Source organism: Oncorhynchus masou, chromosome 24, assembly GCF_036934945.1.
Source record: "Oncorhynchus masou masou isolate Uvic2021 chromosome 24, UVic_Omas_1.1, whole genome shotgun sequence".
NCBI classification, from domain to species: Eukaryota; Metazoa; Chordata; class Actinopteri; order Salmoniformes; family Salmonidae; genus Oncorhynchus; species Oncorhynchus masou.
The window spans coordinates 7,315,258-7,322,548 of NC_088235.1; positions in this window are offsets into that span (position 1 = coordinate 7,315,258).

Here is a 7,291-nt window from a genome sequence, read left to right on the forward strand (position 1 = left end):
CACAGGACAGGACCACTAATACCTACAGGACCACTAATACCTACAGGACAGGACCACTAATACCTACAGGACAGGACCACTAATACCTACAGGACCACTAATACCTGCAGGACCACTAATACCTACAGGACAGGACCACTAATACCTACAGGACAGGACCACTAATACCTACAGGACAGGACCACTAATACCTACAGGACAGGACCACTAATACCTACAGGATCACTAATACCTACAGGACCACTAATACCTACAGGACCACTAATACCTACAGGACAGGACCACTAATACCTACAGGACAGGACCACTAATACCTACAGGATCACTAATACCTACAGGACCACTAATACCTACAGGACAGGACCACTAATACCTACAGGACAGGACCACTAATACCTACAGGACAGGACCACTAATACCTACAGGACAGAACCACTAATACCTACAGGACAGGACCACTAATACCTACAGGATCACTAATACCTACAGGACCACTAATACCTACAGGACCACTAATACCTACAGGACAGGACCACTAATACCTACAGGACCACTAATACCTACAGAACCACTAATACCTACAGGACAGAACCACTAATACCTACAGGACAGGACCACTAATACCTACAGGACCACTAATACCTACAGGACAGGATCACTAATACCCGCAGGACAGGACCACTAATACCTACAGGACCACTAATACCTACAGGACCACTAATACCTACAGGACAGGACCACTAATACCTACAGGATCACTAATACCTACAGGACCACTAATACCTACAGGACCACTAATACCTACAGAACCACTAATACCTACAGGACAGAACCACTAATACCTACAGGACAGGACCACTAATACCTACAGGACCACTAATACCTACAGGACCACTAATACCTACAGGACCACTAATACCTACAGGACCACTAATACCTACAGAACCACTAATACCTACAGGACAGAACCACTAATACCCACAGGACAGGACCACTAATACCTACAGGACAGGACCACTAATACCTACAGGACCACTAATACCTGCAGGACAGGACCACTAATACCTGCAGGACAGGACCACTAATACCTACAGGGCCACTAATACCTACAGGACCACTAATACCTACAGGACCACTAATACCTACAGGACCACTAATACCCGCAGGACAGGACCACTAATACCTACAGGACAGGACCACTAATACCTACAGGACAGGACCACTAATACCTACAGGGCCACTAATACCTACAGGACCACTAATACCTACAGAACCACTAATACCTACAGGACAGAACCACTAATACCCACAGGACAGGACCACTAATACCTACAGGACAGGACCACTAATACCTACAGGACAGGACCACTAATACCTACAGGACCACTAATACCTGCAGGACAGGACCACTAATACCTACAGGATCATTAATACCCGCAGGACAGGACCACTAATACCTACAGGACCACTAATACCTACAGGACCACTAATACCTACAGGACCACTAATACCTACAGGACAGGACCACTAATACCGACAGGACCACTAATACCTACAGGACCACTAATACCTACAGGACAGGATCACTAATACCCGCAGGACAGGACCACTAATACCTACAGGACCACTAATACCTACAGGACAGGACCACTAATACCTACAGGACAGGACCACTAATACCTACAGGACAGGACCACTAATACCTACAGGACAGGACCACTAATACCTACAGGATCACTAATACCTACAGGATCACTAATACCTACAGGACCACTAATACCTACAGGACAGGACCACTAATACCTACAGGATCACTAATACCTACAGGACCACTAATACCTACAGGACAGGACCACTAATACCTACAGGACAGAACCACTAATACCCACAGGACAGAACCACTAATACCTACAGGACAGGACCACTAATACCTACAGGACAGGACCACTAATACCTACAGGACCACTAAAACCTACAGGACAGGACCACTAATACCTACAGGACAGGACCACTAATACCTACAGGACCACTAATACCTGCAGGACAGGACCACTAATACCTGCAGGACAGGACCACTAATACCTACAGGACCACTAATACCTACAGGACAGGACCACTAATACCTACAGAACCACTAATACCCACAGGACAGAACCACTAATACCCACAGGACAGAACCACTAATACCTACAGGACAGGACCACTAATACCTACAGGACAGGACCACTAATACCTACAGGACAGGACCACTAATACCTACAGGACAGGACCACTAATACCTACAGGACAGGACCACTAATACCTACAGGACAGGACCACTAATACCTACAGGACCACTAATACCTGCAGGACAGGACCACTAATACCTGCAGGACAGGACCACTAATACCTACAGGACCACTAATACCTACAGGACCACTAATACCTACAGGACAGGACCACTAATACCTACAGGATCACTAATACCTACAGCACCACTAATACCTACAGGACAGGACCACTAATACCTACAGGACAGGACCACTAATACCTACAGGACCACTAATACCTGCAGGACCACTAATACCTACAGGACAGGACCACTAATACCTACAGGATCACTAATACCTACAGGACCACTAATACCTACAGGACAGGACCACTAATACCTACAGGACAGGACCACTAATACCTACAGGATCACTAATACCTACAGGACAGGACCACTAATACCTACAGGACAGGACCACTAATACCTACAGGACAGGACCACTAATACCTACAGGACCACTAATACCTGCAGGACAGGACCACTAATACCTGCAGGACAGGACCACTAATACCTACAGGACCACTAATACCTACAGGACCACTAATACCTACAGGACCACTAATACCTACAGGACCACTAATACCTACAGGACCACTAATACCTACAGGACAGGACCACTAATACCTACAGGATCACTAATACCTACAGGACCACTAATACCTACAGGACCACTAATACCTACAGGACAGGACCACTAATACCTACAGAACCACTAATACCTACAGGACAGAACCACTAATACCCACAGGACAGAACCACTAATACCCACAGGACAGGACCACTAATACCTACAGGACCACTAATACCTACAGGACAGGACCACTAATACCTACAGGACAGGACCACTAATACCTACAGGACAGGACCACTAATACCTACAGGACCACTAATACCTGCAGGACCACTAATACCTACAGGACAGGACCACTAATACCTACAGGACAGGACCACTAATACCTACAGGACAGGACCACTAATACCTACAGGACAGGACCACTAATACCTACAGGATCACTAATACCTACAGGACCACTAATACCTACAGGACAGGACCACTAATACCTACAGGACCACTAATACCTACAGGATCACTAATACCTACAGGACCACTAATACCTACAGGACAGGACCACTAATACCTACAGGACAGGACCACTAATACCTACAGGACAGGACCACTAATACCTACAGGACCACTAATACCTGCAGGACAGGACCACTAATACCTACAGGACAAGACCACTAATACCTACAGGACCACTAATACCTACAGGACAGGACCACTAATACCTACAGGACAGGACCACTAATACCTACAGGACCACTAATACCTACAGGACAGGACCACTAATACCTGCAGAACCACTAATACCTACAGGACCACTAATACCTACAGGACCACTAATACCTACAGGACAGGACCACTAATACCTACAGGACAGGACCACTAATACCTGCAGAACCACTAATACCTACAGGACCACTAATACCTACAGGACCACTAATACCTGCAGAACCACTAATACCTACAGGACCACAGGACAGGAGAAGCACTTCAAACCAATGGTCAGTAGACCATAAACCAGACAGACATATAGCGGTAACAGCCTGTTTAGAGGTCACACAGGAACCAGACAGACATATAGCAGTAACAGCCTGTTTAGAGGTCACACAGGAAACAGACAGACATATAGCAGTAACAGCCTGTTTAGAGGTCACACAGGAAACAGACATATAGTAGTAACAGCCTGTTTAGAGGTCACACAGGAACCAGACATATAGTAGTAACAGCCTGTTTAGAGGTCACACAGGAAACAGACAGACATATAGCAGTAACAGCCTGTTTAGAGGTCACACAGGAAACAGACATATAGTAGTAACAGCCTGTTTAGAGGTCACACAGGAAACAGACATATAGCAGTAACATCCTGTTTAGAGGTCACACAGGAAACAGACAGACATATAGCAGTAACAGCCTGTTTAGAGGTCACACAGGAAACAGACATATAGTAGTAACAGCCTGTTTAGAGGTCACACAGGAAACAGACATATAGCAGTAACATCCTGTTTAGAGGTCACACAGGAAACAGACATATAGCAGTAACAGCCTGTTTAGAGGTCACACAGGAAACAGACAGACATATAGCAGTAACAGCCTGTTTAGAGGTCACACAGGAAACAGACATATAGCAGTAACAGCCTGTTTAGAGGTCACACAGGAAACAGACAGACATATAGCAGTAACATCCTGTTTAGAGGTCACACAGGAAACAGACATATAGCAGTAACAGCCTGTTTAGAGGTCACACAGGAAACAGACAGACATATAGCAGTAACATCCTGTTTAGAGGTCACACAGGAAACAGACATATAGCAGTAACAGCCTGTTTAGAGGTCACACAGGAAACAGACAGACATATAGCAGTAACATCCTGTTTAGAGGTCACACAGGAAACAGACATATAGCAGTAACAGCCTGTTTAGAGGTCACACAGGAAACAGACATATAGCAGTAACAGCCTGTTTAGAGGTCACACAGGAAACAGACATATAGCAGTAACAGCCTGTTTAGAGGTCACACAGGAAACAGACATATAGCAGTAACAGCCTGTTTAGAGGTCACACAGGAAACAGACATATAGTAGTAACATCCTGTTTAGAGATCACACAGGAAACAGACAGACATATAGCAGTAACAGCCTGTTTAGAGGTCACACAGGAAACAGACATATAGCAGTAACAGCCTGTTTAGAGGTCACACAGGAAACAGACATATAGCAGTAACAGCCTGTTTAGAGGTCACACAGGAAACAGACAGACATATAGCAGTAACATCCTGTTTAGAGGTCACACAGGAAACAGACATATAGCAGTAACAGCCTGTTTAGAGGTCACACAGGAAACAGACATATAGTAGTAACAGCCTGTTTAGAGGTCACACAGGAAACAGACAGACATATAGCAGTAACAGCCTGTTTAGAGGTCACACAGGAAACAGACATATAGCAGTGACATCCTGTTTAGAGGTCACACAGGAAACAGACATATAGTAGTAACAGCCTGTTTAGAGGTCACACAGGAAACAGACATATAGCAGTAACATCCTGTTTAGAGGTCACACAGGAAACAGACATATAGCGGTAACATCCTGTTTAGAGGTCACACAGGAACCAGACAGACATATAGCAGTAACAGCCTGTTTAGAGGTCACACAGGAAACAGACATATAGCAGTAACAGCCTGTTTAGAGGTCACACAGGAAACAGACATATAGCAGTAACAGCCTGTTTAGAGGTCACACAGGAAACAGACATATAGTAGTAACAGCCTGTTTAGAGGTCACACAGGAAACAGACAGACATATAGCAGTAACAGCCTGTTTAGAGGTCACACAGGAAACAGACATATAGTAGTAACAGCCTGTTTAGAGGTCACACAGGAAACAGACATATAGCAGTAACAGCCTGTTTAGAGGTCACACAGGAAACAGACATATAGTAGTAACAGCCTGTTTAGAGGTCACACAGGAAACAGACAGACATATAGCAGTAACAGCCTGTTTAGAGGTCACACAGGAACCAGACAGACATATAGTAGTAACATCCTGTTTAGAGGTCACACAGGAAACAGACATATAGCAGTAACAGCCTGTTTAGAGGTCACACAGGAAACAGACAGACATATAGTAGTAACAGCCTGTTTAGAGGTCACACAGGAACCAGACAGACATATAGTAGTAACATCCTGTTTAGAGGTCACACAGGAAACAGACATATAGCAGTAACAGCCTGTTTAGAGGTCACACAGGAAACAGACATATAGTAGTAACAGCCTGTTTAGAGGTCACACAGGAACCAGACAGACAAATAGCAGTAACAGCCTGTTTAGAGGTCACACAGGAAACAGACATATAGCAGTAACAGCCTGTTTAGAGGTCACACAGGAAACAGACATATAGCAGTAACAGCCTGTTTAGAGGTCACACAGGAAACAGACATATAGTAGTAACAGCCTGTTTAGAGGTCACACAGGAAGCAGACATATAGCAGTAACAGCCTGTTTAGAGGTCACACAGGAAACAGACAGACATATAGCAGTAACAGCCTGTTTAGAGGTCACACAGGAAACAGACAGACATATAGCAGTAACAGCCTGTTTAGAGGTCACACAGGAACCAGACAGACATATAGCAGTAACAGCCTGTTTAGAGGTCACACAGGAAACAGACATATAGCAGTAGCGATCCGTTCATTAAAAGGTTGTCCCATCGATCGAGATGCAGATGTATTAAACTAATGTGAACTACAGTGGTAGTGTGTTTATCCTAGTCACAGTGGCTTGGTGTTTTAGAGCAGCAATGCATTCTGGTCCATTTAAAAGCCTTAGCCAGGACCTAATTCATCATTATCCACACGTTATGTTATTAGTGTGTTATTGATGGAGCCTGGCCTTGGGCCAGTCTCGCCAGTCCATTTATTAGCCGATGTGTGATGACAGACCAGACCACAGCAGCATAGTGGAATGGATGGAAGGTTGATTTTACATTCTAGAACCACGCCAGCAGCGTTCTAGTTCCATCAATTCTATACCGAGTGGACAAAACATTAAGAACACCTGCTCTTTCAATGACAGACTGACCAGATGAATCCAGGTGAAAGCTATGAACCCTTATTGATGTCACTTGTTAAATCCACTTCAATCAGTGTAGATGAAGGGGGAGGAGACAGGTTAATTAAGGATTTTTAAGCCTTAAAACAATTGAGAAATGGATTGTGTACGTGTGCCATTCAGAGGGTGAATGGGCTCGACAAAAGATTTAAGTGCCTTTGAACGAGGTATGGTAGTAGATGCCAGGCTCACCGGTTTGTGTCAAGAACTGCAACGCTGCTGGGTTTTTCACTCTCAACAGTTTCTCTGTGTGTATCAAGAATGGTCCACCAGGCCTCAGCCAACATGACACAAGTGTGGGAAGCATTGTAG